Source organism: Epinephelus fuscoguttatus, linkage group LG15 (genome assembly GCF_011397635.1).
Source record: "Epinephelus fuscoguttatus linkage group LG15, E.fuscoguttatus.final_Chr_v1".
NCBI classification, from domain to species: domain Eukaryota; kingdom Metazoa; phylum Chordata; class Actinopteri; order Perciformes; family Serranidae; genus Epinephelus; species Epinephelus fuscoguttatus.
Window position 1 is genome coordinate 32,613,870 of NC_064766.1, and position 12,383 is coordinate 32,626,252.

The 12,383-nt window shown below is 40.9% G+C and overlaps 1 long non-coding RNA gene across 1 annotated transcript; it reads right to left on the reverse strand.

The window, feature by feature from the left end:
* Window positions 1-6,044: 6,044 nt before the first annotated feature.
* Window positions 6,045-9,867, reverse strand: LOC125901978 (uncharacterized). Its single transcript, XR_007451051.1, has 5 exons — window positions 9,735-9,867; window positions 6,883-7,586; window positions 6,577-6,751; window positions 6,285-6,435; window positions 6,045-6,150 (listed from the first exon to the last, which is right to left on the reverse strand). It is a non-coding gene; the product is annotated as an uncharacterized LOC125901978 (long non-coding RNA).
* Between the last annotated feature and the right edge of the window lie 2,516 nt (window positions 9,868-12,383).

Below are 12,383 nucleotides of genomic sequence, written 5' to 3' on the forward strand. Positions count from 1 at the left end.
ACAATTTAAGAGATTAAAGCATCAAATTGATTCATTTCAGGTGCGCAGTGTGCTCACAATATTCACAGACAGCCTGCTGGGGTAATCAAATTTCACAGCTACTGTATCTGCCACTGAGATGTGAGATAGCTTGTATAGAAACATAATATTCTGACATGAGGGTCGCACTGGAGGAAGAAGCAGTAGGAATCACTTATTCTCTGGGGTCTGGGGAGGTCTGAAGGTGCTCAATAAATTTCATGCTAATCTTAGATCCTCACATTTCTTGGGTGCAATGTATGCCTGTCAGTTGGTCTGCCACTTTAGTCCAGACCAGTGGATCTCAGCCTTTTTTTTGTGTCTTAGTCATAGTCACACACAGAACCACTACTTTAGACTGAAACATCTCATATGTGGTTTTGAGTGAAATACTTCGACCACTACTGGATGGAGTGCCTTGAAATTCGGTACATAAAATTCACGACCCCCTCAGGAAGGCTTGTAATAACTTTGGTGATCCCTTAACATTTCCTCCAGCACCATCATGTCAAAACTTTAATTTGTCCAGCACTTTGGTTTATGACCAAAGACTGGCAAAACTAATGAAACGGGACAGAGTTCCAAGCCCACAGAGGTGACACTCTGCACTCAGCTGATGTTCTGTGAAAGATAAATGTTGAATGTGTATTTTCAGTGGTCAGGTGTCAGGGATGCAAAAACTTCAATATGAATTATGGTGAAGAGGAGGAGCACTATTGTATCTTGACACAAAGTAGGTTAAAAAAGCCACTTCTACATTAATCGCTGATTTAAAAATGAAAACAAAATGTTTGCATGCGTCTGTGCACTCGTAAATAGCTTGAGAGCAATGCAAAAAATTGGAGTTTGATTCTTTTTATGTATGCACATACTTGACCAAAAAGTTGTTGTGCTTTCCAATACCCATACTACCATACTATATAGTATGCCACAAAAAGATTTAGTCTAATACATAGTATGTCAAATGCAGTATGACAAAAATACCAGGATGTTCTACTACATCCGTCTGATTTTGCAGTATGCAAGCCACCATGCTTTTCTGGCTATTCTGACCCACAATCCTCTGCAGTGGACAATACCTCACACCCACTGAGCCTGATAGACAGCTGTTTGACAGCTGTCAGAAGTCCCAGTGATAGATGACAGCACAATCAAGTAACTGATGACTAGGAATATTAATTGTTTAGGTAAACAAAATACTCCTAAATATGACAAAGAACAACAGAACATAACTATAAAAATAACAATGACAGAGCTGCAGAAGTAATTTCACTGCTGCAAATATGATATTATAATCTACAATCTGTGCAGTTAATTGTTCAGTTAAACTACATACATTGCAAAGTAACAACAGTTGATCTGTCTGGGTTGATCTATAAAAGCAAGAGGATCAAAACTGAGGCTGTAATGTTATGAGAAAGTAGCATGTCCTATGTAAAAAGAAAAGGTATGCCATTCTGATTCTGCTGCACCACCCAGCAAGCATGCCCAGTGATGCAAATCAAACACACCCACACAGGTGCATGCCGGGTCTAACTAAACTCCTAAATACTAGTACGGAGAATCCTCCAGCTTTTTTCTATCTTCAGTGAAGTGTGTGAGGCCTCTCTGCTGTTTGTGTCAATAATCCCTGGTGTGCATGCTGAGCCTTATTCAGCTCAAAACTTTCTGGAGTTTAAGAAGCGCATATTTTTGCTTTGAGCATGAACCTGGAGCAGACTGAGGAGGCCTTGACAGACTGACGTTCAGTCAGGCGAGTACAACAACAGACTTGTTTAAAGAAAAGGTAGAAAGTGTGTAAAAACTGTAAAGGCTGTCTTTGAGCTTTGATGTGTGGTTCTGTGAGCTGCAGCTGCTGCTGAGTTTGTACCGTCTTACATCTCTGTGTTGGTGGTGCTGTACTGCTGGTGGCTTTGCTGCACCCACTGTGATGGTGGTAACTGAAGTTAACAGCAAGTTGTGTACACAGGCTGCAAATGTCTTTTTGAATCTTTATAGTATATAATGAGTCTATAATGATAGATTTATTTATTTGGACACAACCGGGGACAGTGTGGTGTTGTTCCCCTTGTGTACACCTTGACATGATAATGCACCTTATTTTGTAGCCTTTTGTTTTTAATGCAATAGCTCTGTTGACAGTAAATACCTTTTTGAGTTGTGTACAGTAATTTAGTTTAATAACTTCATTTATATATTTGATGTATGTTACATGCCTTAATGTATTTTCAATTATTAGTTGTAAATGCAAGCCTGCATGTACAAGTAGCAAGAGGAGAAAGGGATGTGGACTAATAGGAAACATGGACCTATGAGGTTTGAAGATGGGAAGCTTTTACATAATAATATAATAATAAACTTTATTTATATATCACTTTCCTTAACAATGCTACAAAGTGCTTAACAAGAAGACACAAAAACAAATAAGGTAAAAACAGACATGGCAAGTGGCCAAAAAACTGTTAAAATGAATAAATACAAAACAACAAATTAAAACAGTATAAAACAAAAGCAGTCAAACATTCCCAGAAGCTTTTACAAAGAGAACAGTTTTAAGACGAGATTTAAAGGAGGCAAGGAAGGGACTTTAGTGTGCCTTAGTTCAATAGGCAGGGCATTCCAGAGTGTGGGGGCTCTGACAGCAAAAGCACGATCTCCCTTTGTCACAAACTGCGACCTGAGAGTAACCAGCAAGGCTCCACCCGCAGATCTCAGTGGACGAGAGGGCACATACTGAGAGTGAGGTGATGTGCTCATGCCTCTTTGTCCCAGTAATAAGTCGGGCAACAGCATTTTGGACCAACTGGAGACGATGGAGGGAGCACAGAGCTGGCATCTCGCTCTGTGTGTTTATTTGAAGAGGTGATTGCACTAAAGAGATTGCCCCCCTCAAAAATGAGTTTACAACTGTGTAAAGGGCTGATGCAGCTTCATCTGTTAAAATTTACTGCTAATAATCAAATATTATCCTGCTAATATGCTAAACTAAGATGTGTGAGCAAGTGCTGGCTACAGACTCCTTGTAATGTGGTTGGGATGTCACATGATGGATTAAAACATGGACAACTTTAGACCTGAGGGGCAGAATTTGCCACGCTAGCTGACATTTCATTTATCCATGACATCTGTGTAAAAACATAAAACAGCACAAATGTTAACATGACCATAAGCCAACATATTAATGCTGGATCATTTGAATTATTAGAGGAGATGATGTCATACACTAAATCCAACCACACATACTGTTGCGTAACTTATACATTTATTATTGCAATTATTAATTGCGATTAATTTAATTAGTTGGGCACCAGACAAGCAATTAAGCCTGCCAATTAGGGTTCAGGGGAGCAGCCTAGGCCTTACCTGCCCCACGCTCCACCAAATAATTAGGTCAAATAACACTTTCTTTTCATTAGTGTCAGGACACCAGGAACCCATTAAACACAACATTTTAAACAAACTTAAGCCATTTCATGTTGAAGAAAACATATCTTTTTCTCCATGTCCATCATAAAAATGTGGGTGTCTGTGTGAGGGTGTGTGTAGGCAGGGTTTCAGTCAGTCTCAGAGGGGTTGAGGGGGGAAAATCCAGTTTGAGCAATGGGTGGAGAGGGGAATGGGGATGGTGTACCAGAGTTTATTGTTTGAGTGAATGAGTAAAGACAGGTTTGAGGAGAGCTTTTGATCAGCATGGATGTACCAAAGAGTCACCACATTATTCAGCATTTCCAACAAAAATCCAGGGTCAGACATCAGATGAGCAAAAAGGTAAATAAATTAATCAAACCTGCTCTTGATGATCTCCAGCACTGGAGTAAAACCCAGCTCCTGAATCCTCCGCTCCACTACAACAACAATCACAATGAATTACCTTCACGATCACACTTTCATTCTCCAAGATCCTCCGAAGCAGGAAGAACTCACCTCAAGGAGCTTGCGACAGTCAATCAAAAAGAGAATGAATTGTGGGGCGTCGGTGGATTAGTGGATAGAGCAGGCGCCCCATATACTGTACAAGGCTGTTGCCACAGCAGCCAGGGTTCGACTCCTGCCTGTGGCTCTTTGCTGCATGTCATTCCCTCATGGGTGCAGATCCCGGGGGGGACGGGGGGGGGGCATGTCCCCCCCAAATTCTGAAAAACACAAATTGTTCCCCCCAATTCTAAATAGCTTAAATGATTGAAATTGAACAAATGTATACAGTAGTCCTATATACTGGGAGAAAGGGAAGATGATGAGGAGAAATGGGAATCCATGAGAGGCGAGAGATGAGAACATGAGTGGACATAACATGCCTGAGACCCTGAAACTAGAAGTAGCATTAACTAACAGCGAAGCAGTGAAAAGGAGGGTGATGGCTGGTTCCATGTACTACTGGCTGTTTAAGAGAAATAAACAGTAAAGGTAAGCATATGATTCTCTTTGTAGTGCTTTTTGAATGACTTGGTGATGGTGATGAGCCTCTATGAAATCGTGAAATATGCTGGCAATCTCAAGTGCTCTGTGGGCATGATTTGCACGTGTGCAATTAAAAAAAAATCACAACTGATTGTGTCCCCCCCAAACTTGTCATCAGATCTGCACCCATGCATTCCCTCTCTCTCTCCCCCCTTCATGCTTAACTTTCTTATCAATTCAAGGCAAGAATGCCAAAAAAAAATATCTTAAAGAATGAACTGTATGCAGAAAAATGCTCTGTGTGGCTCAAAACTCTTCTGCTCATGCAACTCTCCTCCACAGTGGCTTTGTCTTCCTCTCACACCACACAGGTGTATGCAGTCAGCAATCATTCTCTGCCCCTCTGTTTTGACCACACCCCCCCTGTATTGCCACACCCACTCCTCTGCTGCCACACCCACTCACCAAATCCTCCTCTGCTCAGAAAAAAAGGAGCAGCCTGCTGTGTTCAGGCTGTCTGCTACAATACACTTTGACTGGTTGCACTCAAATATCACATATAATGAGCTATTATATTCCAGCTGGATACACCTTGATTAAAGTCGAACCAACCAATATGTCATACCTCATGGTGTACATTTTGTGTGAAGAAATGTTTCCAACCTGAGGCAATGTCATTTAGTTTCCTGAGTTTTCCTGTGTGTCCAGTTTGCCCGTAGAGCTTTGGGTCATGGCCAGTTTGTTGGCTAAAATGGTTCCTGGCTCTCTTTGAAATCAAGGTTATTTTAATTTAGGCGTACTGTACTGTATTCCATGCAAAATTTGCATTGTCAAGCTAAATGCTATGGAAAGTATTTGAAGGTTGCTCGGGCCAAAATAAAATGGTTGAACATTATTTTAACAAAGACAAGAGCTGAAAAAGTTACACTTATGAAAGTCGTAGTTTCGCTTTCTATGACGTTGATTCTAATTAGGTGGCAGCGTGTGATTAGCATGTTCAAAAATTACATAATACATGTTTTTAAAGTTAAAATTCAAAGAAATTATATTATTATGTTACATTATGTGACTGTGGACATTTAAAGGGACAGTTCACCCCAAAACTTTTCAGAGAGGCACTGGTGTCGTCACCACCGGCGCTTTTTCCCAGGCAACCAATCATATCGGGGAACTCGTCACCCTGGTAACCAGAAAAAATGGAGGAGAAGCTGGTGCTGGCTGTGTCCGTCTATCCGGAGTTGTATGACATGTCACATCGACATTACCACAACAGAGACAATAGCTATATATATATATATATATATATATATATACATATATATATATATATATATATATGTATATATGGCTGGAACTAGTTCCAGTCTAGTCAGACTAGCATGAACTGATGAAGCCTCTTGGATAAGAGGTGAAACGTCTTCTAAGACAAAACCAAGTCCAGTTGCGTTCGATTCAATTGCCTTGAGATACCTCTGGAGTTGTTCATCAAACATATTCATCAAGCAACATATTTTGCCAGGAGGCCCAGATTATTAAATGATAGCACATTTATTTTATCCTTACATTCAAATTTAGTTGCTGTCATGTTCATTAATGCTGCACAGACATGTACAATTTGGTCAGTCATGGCCTCTTCTCTCTTCTGTCTCTCATCCCTCAATCTCTTCTCCAGGCGCAGAGGAATAGGACCATCCAAAATATGGAACCGGCTCTTCAGAGCACCAATCACTCTCTCTTCAAGAAACAGATCACATATTTATTGTCAAAGTTCTTCTGTTACTTGTCTTACAATAAAACTATTACAACTGACATATCTGATTCCTCACACATTCATATACTGGAGAGCTAGCTGCTGACACAATATTTACCTATGTGAATTCTAATGTTTGAGGTCACATGAAAATTTGCCACATCCTCTGCTGACAGCTGTTTTCTTCCCCGTGTGAATGATGGTGTAATCAGCTGTACACCCAGAACAGCAAAGTCCTCTCTCAAGGTGAAGCCTCGGTCAGCAAGTATCTGAAATGAACAGCATAAATATACTGTGTTTTCATTGACAAATTAACATGGGGACTACAGGGAAACAATAAACACACTGATAAGAATCTGTTTAGGAAAAACAAAACAAGACGAGTATAAAAGGCATGGTTAAAATCTTACCTGATCTCCAGCGTGTAGGTATCTCTGAGACAGGAAATCAGAGCTCCTCACAATGTGAACATCTGATGCTCTCCCACCCCAGCCTTTGGAGACATATGTGATGGCACCAGATGGATGACATGCAATGAAGTACTTGACTGTGGTCCAGTTTTTGTACTTAGAGTAGGTCATTGCTCTGTGAGAAAAGACAAATATTTTTGTAATATTAATATGGGAATAGTTTACATGTATCTTTTCTCGTATACAGAGAAATAACTAGGTCAGTAATGTTATTCTGACATCTGATGAAAAGCAAAAATGTCTGACCTAGTTTTCAGCTTCTTTGAATGTTAGATTCTGATCTCAAAGCAGTCGATGATAGACGTCAGTCTGGGGTATTGCCAAAGAACTTCGGCTGGTACTGTGTTCTCTGTCAGGCCAAGCAATCAGAAATTAAATTTTTGCATACAGCAGATTGAGCCACCAGGAGAACACATCAAGAAAAGTGCTGTGTGCCAAGTCAAGTATTGAAGAGTTCTGCCGCAGTTTCACCAATGTTATGAAGAGCTCATCTTGTGTCGAATGTTTGGATGTCTCTCGTGGCTTTACAAACTGCACCAGGTACTGGTGCAAGGTGTCAAACAGTGTCCATGTCAGCCCAGTCATCTGCTTGCATTTGATGTTATTTTCTCTCACACTGTTTGCAGAAAAGTTTATTTTTTCCAGTTGTTGCACAGCTTCATCTCGCTCCTTCCTGGTCTCATCCCTCTCTCTCCTTAAGTTGAAAATCTCATTCTCCACACTCTGAGGAAGGCATGGAGCCTCTGGTGCTGTGGTTGCTGGTACTGGGGCGTCTGGTGGTGTCGTTTCTGGTACTGGGGCTGTGGGAACGTCACTGAGGACAGCCTGGTGACATTCACGCTCCCTTCTGCGCTCCAGCCTTTGCAGTTTTGCAGCTGCAGACTGTGTCTTTCTGGCAGGGAAGAGTGAGGGTATGTAATCTGGGTGGTCCATTTCTTCATTTTTCAAGCCTAGGGAAAACAGTGAAAAACATGGGAATAAGTAAGAGAGCTAAAGCAGTTAATTTAAACTTGAGGAGACCTGGAGGCTACTGACACTATTAGTTTGCCACTATTCTGAGGGGAATTAAAGACTGTTTTTATTTTGCATCATTGCACACCCTCCCAATAATATTCACATTTGAGAATCTGTAATCAGAGAATCTGGACTTTTTTCTTCTTAAAAATGACTCAAAATGATAAATTATACATAAAATAAACATCAAAACAGTTGGTGACTGATTCAAAAGTTGGCAATAAATCGATCAATCGTAATTGTTTGGAAATGGTTAACATTACATTAAATTTACCTGAAATGAAATGCTGACTGCAGACATACACGTTTTGTTGTTGGGTCCCATAATCTGCCAGACTTGTCCTCTCTTCTGATAGCTTGAAGCCATTTTGTCCTACGTTGTGGTTCCGTTTTATTATTTGGTAAAATGTAAAACTTTAACTGGCGATTTTTTTGTTTATTTGCGGTGCAAAAGGGCACACAGCAACTCTTCAGCACTGTGGCTAATGGCAGAGACCCATTTGTTTTCCCCCTCGGCTCTAACCGGATGTGACGTTTGAGGGCGTTCTCGTCATTGCCAACTGTATCTATGTGTGCCAAAATAGGTAAAAAAAAAAATAAAAAAAAAAAAATCATAATTTCTTCGTCTTTTGTGTAATAAAATATTTGTTAACAAAAATGTATGTTTTGGTGTACTTTTACAGAGTTTTGCAATATGTATACCTGTATGTATCAAAATGTATAATTTTCAGCCACTGCCGCGGTTGGAGGTAGCCTATAAATGCTCAGATGTATTGTCTCTGTGTGTTTTACATACCCTGATTGCTTCAATGACGTCATCAAAGCGAAAAAGCAAGTCTGTTGATTTCTGCCACATTGATGAGCGATTGCAACTGAGTGATGAAGCGATATCTAAGGGGCGAACCGAGCGACAGCGAAAAAAATAAAAAGTCCAGTGTGAACACACCTTTAGTTAAATTAATTATTTTTCCAGCAATATATAAATTGAGAGATTTTACAGCAACACACGTGTAATCAATTCTAACCCATACAGTGGTGGCAAAGTTACTAAGTACATTAACACAAATCCTACTAATAAAACATGATGATGACTTCACCAGCTGTAGCATTAAAAGATTAACACAGTATATGTATCACTATAAACCTGCAAAACTGCGCGGCTACAGGAATTGTCAAGATATTGGTGTCATAGAAACGAAAACCCTCGTGAGCGTTTTTTTTGGGGTTTTTTTGGGCGCACAGACGCTTCATCCCAGCGCTCCACAGCGCCCTTCCAGCGCCTTTCTGCCAGAAAAAGGCGCTATGTGGACACAGGGCCTAGTGCTGCTAATTAAGCAGGATTGTTTCGGTGTAAGTTGCAGAGTTTTGGAGATATTGACTGTAGAGATGTCTGCCTTCTATTGAATATAATAGAACTAGATGGCACCCAACTTGTGGTGTTCAAAGAAGCCAAAAAAATACATTTGAAATTCTCAGCAGCAATGTCTCTTTCCAGAAATCATGAACTGGTTACTAAGTAGGAACCATTTTCCTCTTGCCAAACTACACCTGCCAACTGTATCATTGCCAGTGTTGGGTAAGGGTTACTTTAAAAGTAATCAAAGTACATTACTGCGTTACTTTCTAAAAAAAAGTAACCAGTTACTTTACTGCGTTACTCCCTGAGTAAAGTAACTCAATTACTTTAAAAGTACTTCCAAAGTTACTCCCTGAGAAAAGTGACTCAAGCACTTTTAAAGTACTTTTGAGTATTCTACATTTCCTACTGGGCAATGGACCACTTGCCCTTCACTAAGATCCAGTTCTCCCATCACAGCCATCACTTTGACCAGTAGAAACACAGAACGATCTGCTGCCGTAGACAACTGTATGACAACAACACCCCAGCATTTGTAATATTTCCTCTAGGGATGTTACCACACAGAGTAAAAGGGGGAAATGATGATGTGAAACAGCAGAGGCACTTTGTCAACACGCTGAGTTAACGTTACTGTCATTAGCATCAAGCTAGCAAACAATGGTACATCCTCACGGTCAGACATAAAGTAATAACATTAACAAATAGCGGCGGGGCTTTTACTCACCACAGCTGCAGAGGCTCCCAGCTTCATTTGAAACAAACTACATTATAGATGGTCCGTTATTTATTAATCCCTCTGTGTGTTTATATATTTACTTTTTATCCGCTCTGTTGTCTTTATAAAGTTAACATATTGCACCATCATTTCAAACTCAACACTTGGTTCAAATTAAAAGCCCCTTATAACCTCGGCTATCCATTTTCTAAATAGGCTTTTATTCTGAAACATTTGTCAGAACTTCCTGTGGAAGATACAGTTGCTTGACAGTTTACGTGTGGCGCTTCAAATGTAGCTCCTGCCATCTGCTGACGCTTTTAGGTGACTACAACAACATGTCGGCTGGCACGTGAACAGACAGAGTGACTCAAATAATAGTAAAATAAAAATAGGACAAGAATAACCCGATGACATCACACACGCCGTGAAAGACTACCGGGGATAATTGGTGAGTACCAGCGTGTAGCATGTACCAGGCATAATGCAAGTCCTGAGTCTGAAATATGTCTGTCAGCGAGTCCTCCTCCACCTATTCAGACTCCACCGTAGACAACGGCAGCATTTCTCCGACCACTTAGCGAGCCACAAGCTCCGTGGCTTCTTTCAGACTGATAGGTTTAACGTTATCTCCGTTATTAGAACCAAACGACAGCTGTTGGTGTTTCGGTGCTGAAGGACCAGCGTCCTAAAAGTAACGAAAGTAACTGATGTCTTGTTTGAAAATGTACTTAAGTATTTGATTACTCAAACAGCAAACTAAAGCGTGAGGTTACTCATTACTGCAAAAAGTAATCAAAGTACTCTAACGCGTTACTTTGTAATGCGTTATACCCAACTCTAATCATTGCACAGAGGGAAGTGTGCATCTACTGCTAGCTCACCTAGCACCACTGAGCTAGCTAACCTTAAAGCACAGCTGAGGAGGACGCCATTAATGTTTTTATCTTGCACTGTCACAAGCATGAGCCTCTCATCCATGCACGCTTCCTTCTGCGCGGTGATATGTTTGGTGTTTGTAGTCTCATGGAAAGAAAATAGTTCCTACATGAAATTGCCCACAACAAGGTCTGTGGATTATCCTAGTTTTGGAGAGAGACATTGCTGTTAAGTTTTTTAAATCCATTGTTTTGGCACTTTGAGCACCACAAGCCGAGTGCCATCTAGTTCCATTATATTGGAGAGAAGACAGACATCTCTACGGCTGATGTCGCCAACATTCGACAACTCGCACCAAAACAATCTAGACTGATAAATAGCACTACAGGTGAGAGTGAAAATATGTATTTTTGATTTTGGGGTGAACTGTCTCTTTAAGTGTCCAAGGTTGCCTCTTTCATACAGGAGCAAAGGAGGGAAAGTGGGGGAGGACAGGTGGATGTGAGAGGAGTAGCAGAGGCCACAGTTAGAGCTGTAGTTGGGAGGAGAGCAGAGGAGACTGGAGCGGCCTGCAAGCTGTTTGCAGCCCTTGCCCTCCCTGTGTGTATCTAAAGAGATGACCCTATTTGGACTTCCTACTCCCATGGATGTCTAAATAGCTGACCTTGACTTGTTTCTGCCCTCAGTGAAAGTTAATCACAGAGGTGGATGCAGTGAACAAGACAACATTGTGATTAAACGTGACGTGTTTTAACTCAGCGTTCGTAGGGTTACTCACTGTTGGATGGCAATAAACTGATGGCAATTTGGTTCAGACTTTTGTGTCTCCTTCAGGGATACTTTTGGTCATTCCTTAACTTTTCATCCAGCACAAATTTCTATGCTCCCAACACTTTGGTTTATGACCAAATCTTGGCATTAACACTGGTCTTAGTTAGTGCTTAGCATGTGTACACACTGGTGGATCTGGTAAATGTTAAATCTGCTAACATCATCTTGTTGATACTGACATTGTGAGCAGGTTGCCCAGCCCTTGTAGAGCCACTGGCATGGCTGTAGACTAGTATCCAATAATGTCTTATTGAAGTGAAGAGTACTGTGATGTAAAGATGAATCAACAATACAGGAAATAAACTGTAATCAAGACTGAAATGGCAAGACGTGTGCACATGAGAAAATGTGTTTTGTGTCAGCACTCACTCCCAGATCGTCAAAGACTAATGCTTTGTCACACCCCTTGACGTCTCATAGTGACACACAGGGCAACGTTAAGTGTATCTATGTGATGCATAGCTGAAACACATTGTGACATAGTAAAGTGTAGGCAACAAAACTACTTCAATCAGGAGAGACTCCATTTAGAGCGACCAATAATTCATCACACAGTGCAGGATAAAGATAAATAGTGGAAGGTTCTTAAGTGATTAGACCCCATCGTGATGTGTATATTAAGTGGGTAGGGATGCCAAGATTAGTTTAGGAATATCCCCCCTGCTGGAGTCTAGACACTGGTGGTGGAAGTGAGGAGAGCTGGCTGAGAATGAGGATGACGGTATGTGGAGCAGGACTGGGCACTGGAAGCTGGAAGTCTAGAGGTGAATTGGTTTGAAGGGTTGCATCTGTTCGTCCTGAAATGAAAACTGACAGCAGCAGAGAGGAGAACGGTTTTGGAATATGACAGGAATGATATGATTGGTTTAGGGAGGTCGTGGCAGAATCTGGTTGAATTAATTTAGAGTGACGCCCATAGTCAGTTGATCAAGCACAGGCCAGAGAGTG